The 16,154-nt window shown below is 47.4% G+C and overlaps 1 protein-coding gene and 1 long non-coding RNA gene across 2 annotated transcripts in view; both read left to right on the plus strand.

Moving 5' to 3' along the window:
* The window catches only part of LOC120498707, a 28,108-nt gene extending 13,864 nt beyond the window's left edge, over nucleotides 1-14,244 (plus strand). Inside the window, exon 3 of the long non-coding RNA XR_005626713.1 lies at nucleotides 10,756-14,244. This is a non-coding gene — a long non-coding RNA (uncharacterized LOC120498707). The remainder of the gene's footprint in view (nucleotides 1-10,755) is intronic.
* A 1,541-nt stretch (nucleotides 14,245-15,785) lies between these two features.
* JADE2 (jade family PHD finger 2) overlaps nucleotides 15,786-16,154 on the plus strand; it is a 70,516-nt gene continuing 70,147 nt past the window's right edge. Inside the window, exon 1 of the mRNA XM_039701750.1 lies at nucleotides 15,786-15,877. The gene's annotated coding sequence lies outside the window, so the exon portion shown is untranslated. The remainder of the gene's footprint in view (nucleotides 15,878-16,154) is intronic.

The raw sequence follows: 16,154 nt of genomic DNA on the forward strand, positions 1-16,154 counted from the left end.
TTCTGAAGCAATTAGGGCCCTAAATGCAGCAAAATAGAGAAATTATAACTAAAAAATGGAGTGAGGAGTGCTGGTTTGACAATATTGCACAGTCCTGTCCCAGTCTGCATTCAGTTCTCAGCTATTCTCTGCCTGCAGTCCAATAGTAAAGTCATATTTATTTTCTTGGCTCTGCTGTGTTAATGAAAAAGCCACTTAACAAAACAAATAGAAGGAAGGACATTTGCAACCAATTATGGTATTGCTGATCAGTCACATTGTGCTGGAAATTACACACTGAAGTTCAGCCCAGGCAGCTGATCAATGACCTGGTAGCTTGGCACCAGTGCATGCTATCAACTTAATAAATCAATGTAATTCCAGTCCCCGTGCCAGCATGTATATGTGCAGTCAATATGACATCAATATTATATAATGATGGTCAAAACTAATTGCCCAAACACCAAGGTCTCTTATCTGCTGTGCAGCCCCACCAGAGTCTGCTCCAGCGGGCAGGGTGGAATCTGGTACTGGCTGTTCCTTAAACATACCCCTGGGCACCACTTAAAATCACTGGTTTAAAGCTTTTTTTTTATTTTATTTTTTAAACCACAAGGGAAGTCAGCACTCCAGCATGTCACTCAGGGCTGACCAAATTGCCAGCCAGCTCCCTGCCTCTGGGAGGACGTGGTGTGCACGCCGGCTCCTGGCGCGCGCGGCAGGAATGGGGTTTCTCCTCGGTGGCAGATGCACATCTTGGCTGCTTTATGCATGGCTTCCTCTTCTTAATTAGCTCTGACATTTTAGCTGTTGTATTATGGGTTTGGCTTAGGAGTTAAGGCTGAAAACTCTGGGAGTTTTTTGCTGGAAATGAAGTTTGGTTTAAGTGCAGGGAATCTGGGATGCTTCTGTGCTTAAGCTTTGCGATGGGCTGGACCAGGGAACTGCAGGAGCTTCTGAGCATGCTGGGGGTCACTTCCACACCTGACACCACCAGCCTCAGTGCTCTCTGCTCTTGTAGATCATTCTTGTCACAGAATCTACATAGCTTGTGCTTACAAAAAACTGCAATTTATATTAACTATTTAGAAACAGCTTTTTTTAAGGGTACCCGGACACTGAAGACATCATAATAGGATTTTTGTAGGTTCCAATCCTCTCCAGCCAAATGATGTACTCATCTCCTCGTCTCTAATGTTTTATACACAATATTTTACCTGGAACCACAGCAACATCCACTCTGGTGCATACACCAAGCCTCTTACGTGGCCATGGCTTCAGCTTTTCTGGTAACACACCTGGCCCTGTGTTATGTGTGACCTGCTGTTTGTCCCACATTATGACAACAGGAAAAGGGACATTTGGGCAGTACACACCCACCTTGGCACAGTAACTTTGGTTGTGTACTCAAACCTCAGCTGCATTTCTCAGATTCATCATGTCCTGGAGTCACTGGAAATATATGAGAGATTTCTATCTCATTCCTCTCTGCTTAATTCTTATTAATTCAAGTGTTTTACTACATAGAAGATATTTTAACTGTAATATTGATTAATCAGTCATCAATGAGTCATGATAGAATGTTTTGGGTTGGAAGAGACCTTAAAGTACATCCTGTTCCAACCCCTGCCATGGGCAGGGACATCTTTCACTAGATCAGGTGCTCAAGGTCCCACCAACCTGACTTTGAACACTTCCAGGGATGTGGCATCCACAGCTTCTCTGGGCAACCTGTGCCAGGGCCTCACTACTCTCACAGAGAATTTCTTGTAATAACCAACCTCTGTCAGTTTGAAGCCACTTCCCCTCGTCCTGACACTCCAGGCCCTTGTCTGATCAGTCTGATCTGTCCCCCTCTGCTCGGTGCCAGCGCCAGCTGCAGTTCACTGGTGGCTCCCAGCTCTGCTGCACCTCTCCTCCAGGGAATGCTCTGTTATCAGCACATGTTTATATTCTGGGAGCCTGTACAGGAACTGAGCCATGGCTCTGCAAATGCTCTGCAGAAGTGGAGGGGAAAAGGCAATCCCTGCCCTGAATGTCTTCTGTTCTGCAGGCACCAGGAGCCAAGGGGATACACAGCAAATCCACACACACAAAATACATGTGTGTGTATGTGTGTGTATATAAATATATACACACACACACATATAGGGCAATGACCTTTCTTTGGTAGCATAATTTGATTTGTTTAATGCTTGGCTGAGAGCAGAGATAGGGAGCAAGGAAAGGAGGGAAGAAAACCCTGGTTCATGTTGCCCAGCCACAGCTGAAGCCAGGTTTGGCTGGGTGTTTGGCAGAAGTGAGTTGTAAGGATAGTTGTGAAGGAGGAGAAAGGAGTGGCTGCTCAGATTTTATCGGGAAGGTTTTCCCAGGCTTAAAAGAAAGCTGGGCAGAATGTGAGTCTGAGCTTTGGGAAGGAGCTGACAGAAGCATTACAGAGCCTGGTGGGGCAAAGGTTGTGGGCTGGCCGTGTGTAGGTAGGTTGTTGGTTCAGCCAGGTAAGAGGAGATGGGCAAAGGTAACAGGAATAAAGACCAGAAGGAAAGAAGCTCATAAATTATGTAACTGAAGGACTGGTATGGTTGTGGAGTGAATTGATGTGTCTTTCAGGGTAGCTGCTAAAACTGAAGTTTGTAATAACTGATGTAAGAAGAGGGAGGCTTGGAGGAGATTATTTTTAAAAAATAAAGTTTTAGACATGATAAAAAGAGTGAATTTGAGACACAGTTCCAAGAAATCCAGCCTGGTATCATCTTGGTGAGAAGGAAATGGAGAAAAGAAGGATGATGACAGAAAACAACCTATTCCTGACTGACTGGGGCGTGTGAGGGGGAGCAGGGGGAAACACTGACTGGGCTGCTCTGTAGAGCTCTTGCAATCTTTTTGAGTTATTTGGGCAGTTCCCCAATTTATTTCTTGATTAATAGATTTTTCAAATATCGTAACTGATCCTGGTAACTTACCCAGTGTCACAAAACATTGGTGGCTGTGGGTGTACCCAGCCTGGCTCTTCCTCATGGGACACCAGCTCACACCAACTTGGTTTCTTTTGATATTTCCAGAAGTTCATAGCAGAAAAATACTCTGAGAAAATTTTGTCTTGTGGTGGCTTATCCTTTATAACTCTGGCCATCATTCAAATAAAAAAATGGCAGTGGTCTGTGGAAAAAAAGATAAATAATTGAAAAATTGATTCTTACTTATGTTTTTCCAAACCACCAGAGCAGTTTACCATTTCTGGGAAAAGATGAAATCAGGCACCATTTCCCTTAATGTCAGAATACAGAATAATGCTTAGATTAATTTTTCAAAGAAGACACTTTTATATTTGTCCTGTCAAATGGAGAAGATAATCAGCTTTTTCTTTCTCTTACCTTAAATATTTACATCTAGAAATGTTAAGTAGATTTGTTTTCTTTCCTTAGTGTGCTTGGGTTGGGAAAAAAATGGGATTTTACATTGATTTTTTTTTGTCTGTTTGTTTGTTTGTGTTGGGGTATAAAACCAGAATGTAGAACAGTTGGAAATGGGTTGGGGGATATATTTGTTATACTTGGAGGACATAAAATCTCAGTATGGTACAATGGGAAGAAGGTGTGAAATCCTGGATCCAGTAGCATCAGCAGCAATACTTCCTTCAGTTTTCATTACCTTTATTAGGTAAGAATAATAGAATAATTTGTACTCTTTCAAGGTTCTCCATAATAAGTGACTTTTTTGTGATCTTCTCCAACTTGCAAGCTGCCTGACTCTGTTTGAGTTCCCAACCTCAGCAGTAACACCTGTGTTGCTGTGTGGAGAAACCTTCATCCAGCCTTGGCTCAGGGCTTGGTGACCCCAAACTCCTCCTGCAGCTGGGGTGGGATGGAGGGGCAGGGCTGCTCCTGAGCTCCGGCAGTGATGTGGATCACACCTGGGCTCAGGTGGCCCTGCAGAGGAGGAGCAGCTCTGTGAGCTGGAGGCATCTCCTCCTGAGAGCTGTGCAGGCAGGAGCCCCTGTGCCCGCCCCGGGGCTGTGACACACATTCCCTCTCCACAGATGGCTGCAGGGGCAGTGATGGGGAAGGTGAAGCGAGACAGTCTCAGCCTCTGGTCCCCACCAAAAGATGCAGCTCCCAGGCTCCAGTCTGAGCAGGGAAGGCACAGACCTGCAGGAGCACTGTCTGCTGGGACACACGGCCCCAGAGGAACCCTGTGCCTCTCCTGGTCTCGGTGGCACAGATGGCATCTCCAGCAGCCAGAATTCCAGCTGCTGGCCCTGCCATGCCGCTGACGGAGCACATCTGCATGAGGAGCCGCTGGGTGAGCAATAGCTGCCTCTGCAGCCAGCACAGCCTGCAAACGCTCTGTGCTAGCGGCTGCTCTGCGAGGGGAGGATGCACTTTACCCCGAAAGCACAGGATGAAAGACTCTGTGGCAACGGCTTCTCTTTGAAAGGGCTGAGCCCAATCCTCTGCACAAGCAACTGTTTATTATCAGAATCACCGATCTCCAGAGCATGAATGCCCCTGCCTGCACCCAAGGCAGCCAGCACACACGGCAGCCCCGCAGCCTTCTGCTGACTATCTCGGTCTTACTTCAGCAACGCTGCTGCTAATTGCAATAAAACAGCGGATTGAAGGGATTCACTTGTTTCAGTCACTGCTCAGGTGGGCTCAGGATGGTGCACAGTGACAGGAACAGCCTGAAATGGCTGCATTTGCCCAATTCCTAAGCTACAGGTGTGCAGCGAGGCAGAGCTGTGCCTGTCAGCACAGAACTGTCTAAAAATTAACCAGATTTGCACCTTCCCTATCTGTCTGCAGATAAGAGTGTTACCTCAGAGACAGCAGGGGATGTTGCTGATAGACTGAACCTGGGTGCTGGGTAACTCCTGACTTTGACCCTGGCCACTTATATCACTGGAGCAAAATTCTGCATGCTTCTGTTTGCTTACATGGAGATAAGGATAGAGGTCTCTGGATTAAAAGTGTCATTAAGGAGGCACATTGTGATTATAATTATGATTTTACAAGCTGAGCACTGTGCAGAAGCTGGCAGGGCTGCTGCTGAGGTTCTTCAAGGAGTGTGTGCCTTTGCAAAAGGCTGGAAGAAACTGTACAGGAGGATTTTCTCATACATAAGCTGAGGAAAAGGATTATCTGTGGAACAGCTAACAGTTTTTATTTACTGTGAAAATCTGAGTCTCACTCTCAATTTCCCATCAAGATAAAATGCAGGCATTTGGTTAAAATGGTAACTTAATGCTCCAGAGGTTTAATTACCACCACTCTATAATCAAAATCAACACAGAGTGCAAGCTGTAGCTCCCAACTCCAACAAGAAATGCAGCTTCCCACAAAGCAGTCAATAAAAAGAAGATATATAGCATGTGCTTGGATTTTGTGGTCCTTCCCACAGCTGAACTTGCAAATCTGCTATTGCTGATGGTTTTCTTTCAAACCTCAGGTTCTCCCTTAGCTTTTATCAAGCTCCAGAGCTCCTTATTTCTACATTTTAACTTTCTCTGCGTATAATACCTACATACAAGGTACTGAATTAAGGGAATTCACAGTGCTGGAAGCTAAATTTCCAGTTTTTTTTCCCTGTACCAACAGAAAGCACTGAACTAATCTCCATAGTGGTTATTATTGAAACTTTATAAGTGCCTTGGTTGGAAAAAGTGTTCATGAAAGGCCATGTCTTCTGGGCTGAGGCTGGTGTGATCACTGGCATGGAGCTCCACAGATCAAATGATCCATCCTCCTCCAGTGCAGTTCCTGGTGCTTTTCTTTAAGGACTTCAGGACTTGTGGGTCATAGGACCAGCCTGGGTCTTGCTTAGGACAGTTTTTCCTCTGCAAGCTGAGATTTCTTTTCTCCAGAGCCTTCTCCCAGGGTATTTTCTGAATGGGGCCGTGGTGCTGTGCCAAGTGATGATCCCTGTGAAAACTGCACATGCTCTGTATTTTGTCTGTTCCCTTGTAAGTCAGGTTTCTTGTGAGCAAAGCTTTTACCTGCCCTGCAGCCACACCCCTGCCAGGCAGCAGGGCAAAGGTGTCCAGCACAGGCACTGATAACAGTGCAGTCCTCTGCCCTCTGCCAGGGCCTGAGCCCTGAATTTACATCCTGGGATGCTCCCAGATGCTGCAGTAGCAAGCACAGAAGTTGCTCTCCAAAAAAATTTTGCTATGGTTTCTGCCCTTTAAGCAAGGGTTAATTTTCCTCCTCATCAGCCCCCAAAAAAGCAGCACATTTTGTGACCTGCTCCTACCGACTTGTGGAAATAAGAGATACCCTGTTAGCAATCCCTGTCCAAACAGTGCTGGACTGGTTAGTGCCAGCACTTTCCATCCAGCACTAGTATTTGTTTTTCCATGCTCTTAATCTTAGAAATTGAATTGAGTCTGATAAAAGTGACTTCCTGAATATTGCATAACAGTTTACGTCTGTCAGGAGGGAAGACAAACAGACCTGACCTTGAACTTGAAAAGTTTCCTCCCAGCAGGTAAAAGCTTCCAAAAGTCTGAGCAGGGGCTCCGTGTCTCCTCACTGTCCTGGGACAGCAATGAGGCTTCCCTGGCAGCCATTCCCTCCATAAAAAAAGCTCTGTAAAATGCTCTGGATCCTCCTCTGGGACCTGAGAATCCCCCGGAAAGAGCTGCAGCAGGAAGGCAGCTTCATGTTCTTGCTCCGAAAAGGAGGCAGAGGAGAAATCCTGTCCATATCTGGCAGGGTTTAGCCTCCAGGGATTAATTAAAGGCTTTTTCAGTTTTTCTTTCAAACCTCACAACATTCATCCCCGCCTCACTGAATAGGGAAAAGGGAGAGGCATTTTCTCTGGTGAAGCACCAGCCTGTTTCAATTTTCAGTTTTACATTGCAGTAATATGCTTTTCCTAAGGGAATACCACAGGAAGGGCAAACTTTGGCTTCTCACCACTGGAGCATTACGTCATTAAAACGAGCTGGAAATCTGAGCAGCGGGCAAAACAAATTCCCTAAACTTAATAATTCCCCCATTCCTTGGTGCTCCTGTCCCTCTCCCTGCCCACAGGCAAGGCAGGTGGAGGTGCTGGCAGAGCCAGCAGGGATGGGGAGCAGTGAACGAGGAGTGGGTGATGATGCTACAGGAACAGGGAGGTGTTCTGCATCTTCTGAGCTGCTGGCACTGCTGGGCTGGGACTGACAGAGCTCTGGGGCAGCAAAATCCTTTCTTCTTTGACTCAGGCTTTTGGTGGTGGCAGCAGGGGGAGAAGGCTCCACCTGGCTCTCAGGACTCCCTGTGAAATATTTGGGGTCTTTTGCACAGCTTTCCCACTACCAGAAAAGCGCAGGGCTTGGGAGACTCTGGGTTTTTGGGCAGCATCCTGAGGAAGCACCACAGCTCCCAGCCCACCCCGAGTGCCTGGTGCCCTGCAGAGCCCCCGGCTGTGCCCTGCAGTGTTTGTTTTCTGACCCCATTACCTATTCCAGTTTGGTTTTCAGCTGCTTAGGCTTGATTATTTTAAACCCCTCGATCTGATTATCAGCAGCCCAGCCAGGCCAGATATGGGGATTCTGGGGGATCCCCGGCGGTGTCACAGAAGGATAATTTGCCTCTCATTCATGCTTCTCAGGGCGTTGGTGAGCTGAGAGGGCAGGGGAAAAATTACAGGGATATTCCAAAGGGGGGAAGGCAGCTCCCCGTGCAGCCCCCGTGCCACAGCCTGACGAATCTCAAACTTTGCTGCAGGATGCAGATCCCTGCTGCCGTGGGCGTGTGGGGAAACGCTCCTGGCAGGCGCCCAGCACCCCCGGAGATCTGTGATGGGCACCACGGCACACACCAACCCACGCTGGCACGGCAGGATGCTTCTGGAAGCAGAGCAGCCCAGGGACACGCTGGCATGGCAGGGTGCAGCAGACTGGTGCCCAATCCAGGCATCCCTGTGCAACCTTTCCAGAGCTGCCCTGCTCTTGCTTTTCGGTTTCCTATTGTTGTCCTAGAGCTGTTTTCCTCCTCCTCCCCCCAGCGGGATGAAGAAGCCTCCAGCTGGCCTAGGAGGCTTATCAGCTCTGTCTGGCTGGGTGTTAACAGTTTATTTGCATAAGTACCTGTCCCCGTCATATGCCGCCTGCCTTTGTGACTCACTGTAGCTGTTTATTTTTCCTCCAGCAGCCAGGCTTGCGGCTGCTGCTCCCTGAGGTATGCCAGGGCAGATGCCAGCACCCCAGGGCACAGTGGGATGCCTGGCACGCTTGGGGCAGGAGCTCACCCTGGCTGGCTCACCCGCTCCTCCTGCCCTGCGGGACCAGCTTGGAAATTAAATGTGTAACTGGCCGGGTCCTGATTTCTCCTGGCTGTCAAGATAAAATTAAACTGAAACCCCCCCATTTCACACCTCAGCAGCTGTCCCTGGCTGGGGAGAGCAAGGCTTCACCTGGGACCACAGTCCCAGCTCCTGTTGCAGGGAAGGGTGATGGGGGGCTGCCTCCTCCCTGCTGATGGCACTCAGATCATGATTCCAGATCATGAGTCCAGCTCCTGGCCCTGCCCAGGACAATCCCAGAAATCCCACCATGTGCCTGAGGGTGTCGTCCTAAGGGAATCTGGACACTGTCAGCTCTGTCAGGCTTGGTGCTGTTACCATTCCCTGGGGAGCCTGTTCCTACTCTCGACCCCTCCCTGGGGGAAGAACTTTTCCCTGATACCTTTATTTTAAGGAGCTGAGATCTTTAAAGTGTTTTCTGAACTCAGCTCCAAAGGCAGAGGCAGAGTAACCTGCCAGACAAACTCCTGGGGCTGTGCTAAAGCAAGCACTGTAGAGCTCTGCTCCGAGTGTTGGTCGTGACCGTGGAGTCACCTCCCGAGCCAGGAGCCAAGCGATCTTGTTTCTGCTCATTAGCTCTGAAAGGTTTTTCCATCCATAATAAGAAAGTCATTAATGTTAAACTTCCACTGCCAGGTAGGACTGATTTGAAGATTACAGCCACTATAAAGGGGGGATGCATTGCATATACAATGTGTTAAAGTCCTGGCATGCAGGAATTGGTGCCTCAATGGTTGCCTGTCATCTGTGGAGGTCACCAAAGCTCATCCATGGAGCTCAGACAGACGTGGGGCTGCTCAGCAGCCTGGAGGGGTAGTGAAGATGGCTACTTTCAAAGGGAAAAGGTAAATTCAAATCAGTAGCATCCTCTGCAGAAGAGCTATAATCCTGTCCCAGGAGATGACAGCATTGGTGATCCAACATGTCTCCATGCTCTCCTTGCTGTGATATTTAATTAATATGGTGCATAGCCCAGAGGTCCTCAGTGTTCACAGATAGGAAATGCTCAGTGGGGGACCTCCTCTCCAAGGATCTACCAAGACTGACTTATCTTCTCCTGAATGTGGCCCAGAAACCTGACTGCAGTTGTGTGGTGTGTTCTGCTGATGTGTTCTGCTTCCCCTCCATGGCTGATGTGCCAGTGAATCAGCTGTCCGTCCGTCCATCCATCCATCCATCCATCCATCCATCCATCCATTCCTTTCTAAGATGTAAAAGTTATTTTAGACATATATCATTCATCATATAAAATGCCTTTGACACTGAGCTGTGCAGGTGTGCATTGCTCCTCTGACTGGGAGATGGGATGGATGGATGGATGGATGGATGGATGAATTTGGTGAGAAGAGGGATTTGGCTCAGCACATCCAGCCTCAGCTCTGACTGTGTGATGTTACAGGGCAGACCAAAGTGTGTGAGAAAGAAGTGAGCATGGAAAGGCAGATAATCAGTAATTTGCTATGAGTATGATCATGGAAGAGGATCAGTGGATTTGGTTTGTCCAAAGAAAAATGCAGAGAGAGAGAAAACAGAGAGAGAAAGAAGCAACCAATACACCATGTGAACCATTCAAAAAGTGGTTAAAGGAGCAGAACCACAGAAAGAGAAATTCATGAAGCCAGGAGAGTGCTGCAGGAATCTCATTATAAATATCATGTCAAGATCAAGAAATCCCTGACTTTCCATCTTTATCTCTTCTCCTTAAATGCATTAGCAGCTGACTTGTCCTTCTGGCTACTCTCAGGTCTTTCTGAGATGTTGTTTCCCATTCCATGTGCTTCCCAATCCAGGCTGGGTTTGCTGCAAGGGAACACTGATGGAGCGTCCATGTCAGCCCCACTACAGTTAAAACCAACCCTGTAAGCAAACCTTCGTAATTGTATTTATGACTTTTGGATGAGATAATGGTTTTCCACTTTGAAAAGAATGCTCACTACTTCAACATTTATTTTCTGTAAATGCCATGGCATTTATATTGCAACAGGAGACTATTCAGTGACATTATCTGATAAATATCGTGTTATACAGCTGCAATTTACAATGCATATATTTTTAACGGTGCTTCTAAGCTAAATTAAATGCTTCTAAAATATGGTACTTAAGGAAAACAAATGTCTGTTCTAGCAATTTTGTTTTTCAGGGTGCACTATTTTTTTAAAACCAGATACCATCTTCATCCTGTCAGGCAGTAAATTATGCACTTGCACTTTCATAAACTCTCCCCTTGGGAACTTAGTCAATGAAATGGAAATGTCTTTTTCACACCCTCCAACTCCAGAGAAATACAGGGAAATAGCCAACTTGGTTATAAAGTGAATGTCTAGAGGGAATCCATATAAAGTGTGGATTAATGCAGTCCTGATGCATGTATTGTTTAGCATATGTACCATCCACTCAAATGGTGCATTGAGTTGTGACTGGGATCATTAATGTCTCCTTTTTTCTGAATTGGGAGAGTAATTGCATGTTCTCTGCTGGGATCTGCAGGTACGAAGACACTCTCTGGCACTGGATGTGAACCTCCCTCCCAAGCCAGGACACCTGCAGGAGGAGGAAAGCTCTGCTGGCCTGCTCAGGGAGAAAAGCACGACACCATTTACACCTCAGTTGGTCTTTCCTGTCTTGTGGGGTGGGACTGGACAGGACAAGGGCTGGAATGGCGTGTCCTGCCTGCGGGATAGCCTTTCACAAGGGAGAGCAGAGCGACTGAGGCAGCTGAAATCCATGTTCCCTGTAGGTCCCTTCCAAATGAATTATTCTAAATCTACTTCTATTTTCACCATCCATCACCCAGAACCACGGAGTTTTGCCTGTAGCAGTCAAATGTCTCCATGTGAAGCCCTGTGTGGTCCAAGGAGTTGTGTTACCCCCTCGCCACATCACGTGTGGAAAGTGTGAAAAGCCAGCAAAAAGGCAGCACAGGAAAGGAAGCCAGGGAGGGATTGGCAGGGGTGTCTGCTGAGATGCTCAAGGATCCCTGAGAAGCAGGAGGAGCTACAGGAGCTCTCCTGAGCCAGGAAGGGCACTGAAGCTGTTCACCTGACTACTGATGGACCTCATTTCCCCCAGTCTACCCTTAAGAGCCCTCTAAAAGCCCCAGCTCTTCCACTCTGGGGGATGCATGAAATGTGAGATGTATTAGATGCATTCGGCAATAGCAGCAAACTTAGAGAAAACAGGAAAATCAACAGCAACAACAACAGAAAAAGGAATCTTGAAATTTGGCAGAAAAAAAATGCAGTGCAAAGCCCACAAGAAGGTGAGCATCTTTGCACAAAGCCACTTACGGATGCATTCCTTAAAGGTAATCCCTTCAGACAGTGTGAGGCTGCCATTTCTTTGAAAGATATTAAAGCAGCTGTTGCTAGAACACAGAGAATTACTGAGCTATCTGCCAAGGGATGGACCTTTGTAATGCTATATTTACTTTCTTTTTTTTTAATTTACAGTTTATTTTGATACCAAATTTTCAGCTAGTGAAGGTAATTGAGACTGCAAACAAAATCTCACTATCCACTGATCTGCCAAATCAAATTTTTTCTCCTGTAAGTATAGTGTTTTTCCTTAGCTTCAGAGAGGAAAACAATTATGCAGAATGAATGAGAAAGCAAAGGGGTTAGTTTAGGAAGGGATTAGTTTATATAATGACCATAGCAGCCATCTCTCCATTGATCTGTCGTAGCTCATTCCCAAAGATGTGAATTATTACTATTGTTATTTACAACAGAGCTTGTCCATTTTCCTTCTGCTGCATCTGCTTACCACTCTCCAAATTAACACATATTTCATAAAAACTAAATATCCTGACTATAGCTGGGATACTGGATGACCCCAGCTGAGATATGGATGCAGCAAGATTCTTCCCATCTTTGTGTTGCCCTCCTGGAATGACTGTGCACTGCCCTGGTCCTCAAAAGGAATCAAAGTAGCCATGAGGCTATTTTGATGACTTTTGGCTACCAGAGGCCTCAAAAGAGGGCATCTAAGGCAGTAAATTAGTAGCTGTGTGTCTCCTGTGCTGTTTGCAAGTTGTGTGGTGTTTCTGAGGGGTCTCTAGGAGCTCTCTGTCTCTGGAGCAGCTCCTGCTCCATGACGTGCCCCTACACCAGCACAGGGGCTGGGTGGATGGCAGCAGGAATGGCTCAGGGAGCTGAGCTCCCCTCGTGGCTTCTTCCCTAGCTAATGTCAGAAAACAGAACAGCTCTAAAGGTCTTCAAAATGACATGGGATTTTTGTTCTCTTTGGGGACTACTCGCACTCCCATGGACCAGTCCCATCCATCTGGTTCTCCTGGGCTGTGGTAATCAAATCTGATGCCAACATGTCAACTGGGCTTTCCTCCTTCTCTCTCCTGTCTGCACTGAGATTTTCATTGGCATCAACTCTTACTGAGAGATGTTTTTCAATCAAAGTGTTGAAGAGTTCAACGCTTGTTCATACGCTTGTTCTCCTGAAGTCGCTTTAACACTTTTGTAGCTCTAAGGTGAGCCAATTCACCTCTAAAATTCAGGTATTCACACCTAATCACTCCAGCAGGGTGCTCCTCCAGGGTGGGAAGCAGCCCTGAGGTGACAGCTCTGCAGCATTTTGGGGGACTCCGAAAAGTGATGGGATTTAACTCTGAAGAACTCATAGAAAACTCACAGAGCCTCTGTCCTTCACTTCAAAACATCTGTTAATTCTACTTGTGTGCTCACCATCGAAAGCCTGCCTATATTTTTCCTTTCAGGTTTGTGAAAATAAGCACCCGTGAATGAAGATGAAAGAGAAATGTTGCTGGTTTCTTCCCTGGAGATCGTATTTCTTACTTGTTGCATAACTGCTTATTTTAGCATCAATCAGCCAAGCCTTTGTTGTGCAGACAATTCTGTCCTTTTAAAGGATTTGTGCAGTATTGTTTCTTCCAAAACGCATTTTTTTTTTGTTTTTATTATTAGATTTATTTGCTATCTTAGCAAATGCCAACTGACAACACCCTGCAACACCCTGTCAGAGCTCTTCATAAGTGTTACATAAATGTCATACTATGTAAACTGCGTGTTGTATGTAACATATACATGACCTTTCTGGAGAACCATCCATCAGGTGCTGTGTGTGTCACGTTCATGCATTTGTACACAAACTGTGTTTAAGTGTGCATATATGGTAGCCAAAAATCTCTTTAGGGGAGTACTCAAAAAGCAGAGCTGTCCAAACTCTTGTCAGTGCAACTTCATCTACACCCTTTAGCTGAAGCAGAACAAGACTTCAGTTGCATGTCCAGATACTCCTTTCCTTCTGCACCACTGTGTGTGCAGTGAGATGGTCAGAGAGGGGCTCAGCAATGCCATTGCTCAGCACATGAGCCTAGGCAGAGCACATTATCCAGAGCACTACCCACACGTCTGGTCACTTTTGGATTTCACAGCAATAGAAAACACAGCTCCAATATTTCTCCATGCAGTTTTCAAAACAGAGCAAGGTGCTCATGTTCTGGATGGTAAAAATCTACTCAGGTTGCAACCAGGCATGCTGTGGACCTGCCATGCCCTGCCATGAGCTTCTTGAGAGGTGTACTCCAGAAATCCTGGAGAAATGGCCCAGAGGGTGGTAAGGCTGTAGCATGCTGCACAGGACCAGAGCAGCGACCTGCAGGTTCCTCAAAAGACAGAATTATTAATTTCCTCATGGCTTTTTCTATGGCACTTTCCACTACACTGCCTCAGTGCTTCAGCACCTCCATTAATCCTCCCCAAACACTCATTCTGAAGATGGGTCAGAGTGACACATGGATGGATTAAGGTCAGTTTTGACTAATTCAGGGCACTCCATCTGAAAAGCATAACGTCTGCGTTTTCAGAGCATTTAACATGATACAGCACTTCATACATGCAAGCACAGCACCCACTGCTTCCAGCTGCACAAAGATGGATGTCAGCAATTCAGGCTAAAGGCTTCCAGCCACGCACCACAGTGTGGGCAATACAGCCAGCAGCAGCCAAAACTTTGGGTTAATGACTTGTAGTGTTACGTAGCCTGTGGCAAGGGCACGGAGAGAATCTGCTTTTTGGGAGAGTTTTATCCTTCTGTCACTGTCTGCCTGTGTCTTGCAGCCCTTGCATCGCTCCTTGGGCAGTCTTTGGTTATGCAGGTAAGATGAGAACATGGCCAAAATTTGTTTCCTTTTTGACTAACAGAGCAGATCCGTGCTGCGCAGGTGTCACAGAGAAATCAGATTGTGACAGTGTAACTAAGAACTGCGTTAGAGTATGTGTGCACAAGAAAATCTCCAGAAATTGGTACAGAATGCCTCACTTTGGACACTTCCCATGTCCTGACCAGGTAACACAGTGACCTTCACAAGATCCCTTAAGGCAGACTGTGCTGCACATGAGGTGGGATCTGTAGGTGAAGTCCTGTCTTAAAGACAGGGGCTGTGCTCATGAATCCCATTGCTCTTGTAATCCCAGGAAATGCTTTTTAGTCAGTAGCTGCTGTTTCCTGCTCCCTGGGGGGCTGCTGAGAGGGCTCTGAGCACCTGAAGCAGCAGGTGCCCCAAGAGCAGCATTTTGAGAGATTTCAGCTGCCAGAGCTGGGCATGTTTATTGCTGTGTGGTGAACTGCTCTTCAAAACCCAGTAACATCACTCATTTGGGTGGATCTATCTAAAAAGACTATAAAAGGCTGCTTCATGCCCAATTTCAGCACCCTGCTTTTGGTGTTAGTCCTAAGAACCACAGCAAGCCCAAGAATGACCAAAGTGATGCTCTTCTCCTACTCTGCTGTCATCCTTGGAAGTACCACAGGACTTGGAATGTTTGGAAAACATTCAACACAGGCTGCCAAGGCAGAAAGTTACAGCCTAATTCATTCAAGTTTGGTAATTTATAAGAAATCACAACAGGGATGTAAGTTGGGGAGCATCTGGCTATCGTAGCTCTGCTTCCTAATGGTTCATAATTGGTAATTCACAGTTTTAGGGCTGACCAGCTTAATGAATCGAAATAGATGATGGCAGATTGTCACTGAAAGACAGTCTTTACCTCGAATTTTAATCTTCTGCAGCAATGGTTTAAGACAGTGCAAGCCAACTTCTGTAGGGCCCCTGGGAGTTGGGGTAGATGTATGCTGTACATCCAATTATTATTATTATTATTTTAATTTAAGAAGCCGTTTCCATCCCGAAAGCACTGCTGTCGTTGTTTTTAATCCTGTGGAAAACAGCTGGCAACAGGCAGCCCTGAACCACCCAGAGCCCAAAGCACTCGTTTGGGGAGTGCACACAGCGGGGTCACCCCGCGCGGCAGCCGCGCCGCTCCGCGCCTCTCCGCGGAAACTCTGCGAAGTTTTTTTGGGGGAGCACACGCATGCACACGCACGCACGGGCCGGGGGGGCTCTTCTGTGGCGGTCGCATCCCCAGCCCCGCCGTTCCGCGCCCCTCGAGCGGCCGCGCTGCCGGCGCGGAGGCTCCGCGTCCCCCCCCGCCCCCCCGCGGTTCCCACGCCCCGCGGCCGCGGAACTTCGCTGCGCGGGTGCGGGAGGGCGGGAGCAGCTCCGCACCGCGGCCCCCGCCCGCCCCGCGATGGGCAAGAGCCGTCTTTTTGACGCAGGAGAAATGGCAAATTTTAAGTACGTCATTAATATGGCGCCAAAACCCTCTTTTTTTTTTTTTTTTTTTTTAAGTATAAGCTTATTTCCTTTATTTATTTATTTACTTTAAAGGTTGGCGAAGCCGCCCCGTGTACGCGTGTGCGCGGCGCGGAGAGGGGGAGCGGGCGGGCAGGCGGGGGGGCGGAGGAGAGCGTGAGTGTGTGCGGGTGCGAGTGCGGGTGCAGGGCCGGGCTGCGGGGCGCCGGGGCTGCGGGCGAGCGGCGCTGGGGCTCCGGGCAGCGCCATGGGGCCCCGG

This window comes from Passer montanus, unplaced genomic scaffold, assembly GCF_014805655.1.
Source record: "Passer montanus isolate IOZ18808 unplaced genomic scaffold, ASM1480565v1 scaffold15, whole genome shotgun sequence".
Taxonomy (NCBI): Eukaryota; Metazoa; Chordata; class Aves; order Passeriformes; family Passeridae; genus Passer; species Passer montanus.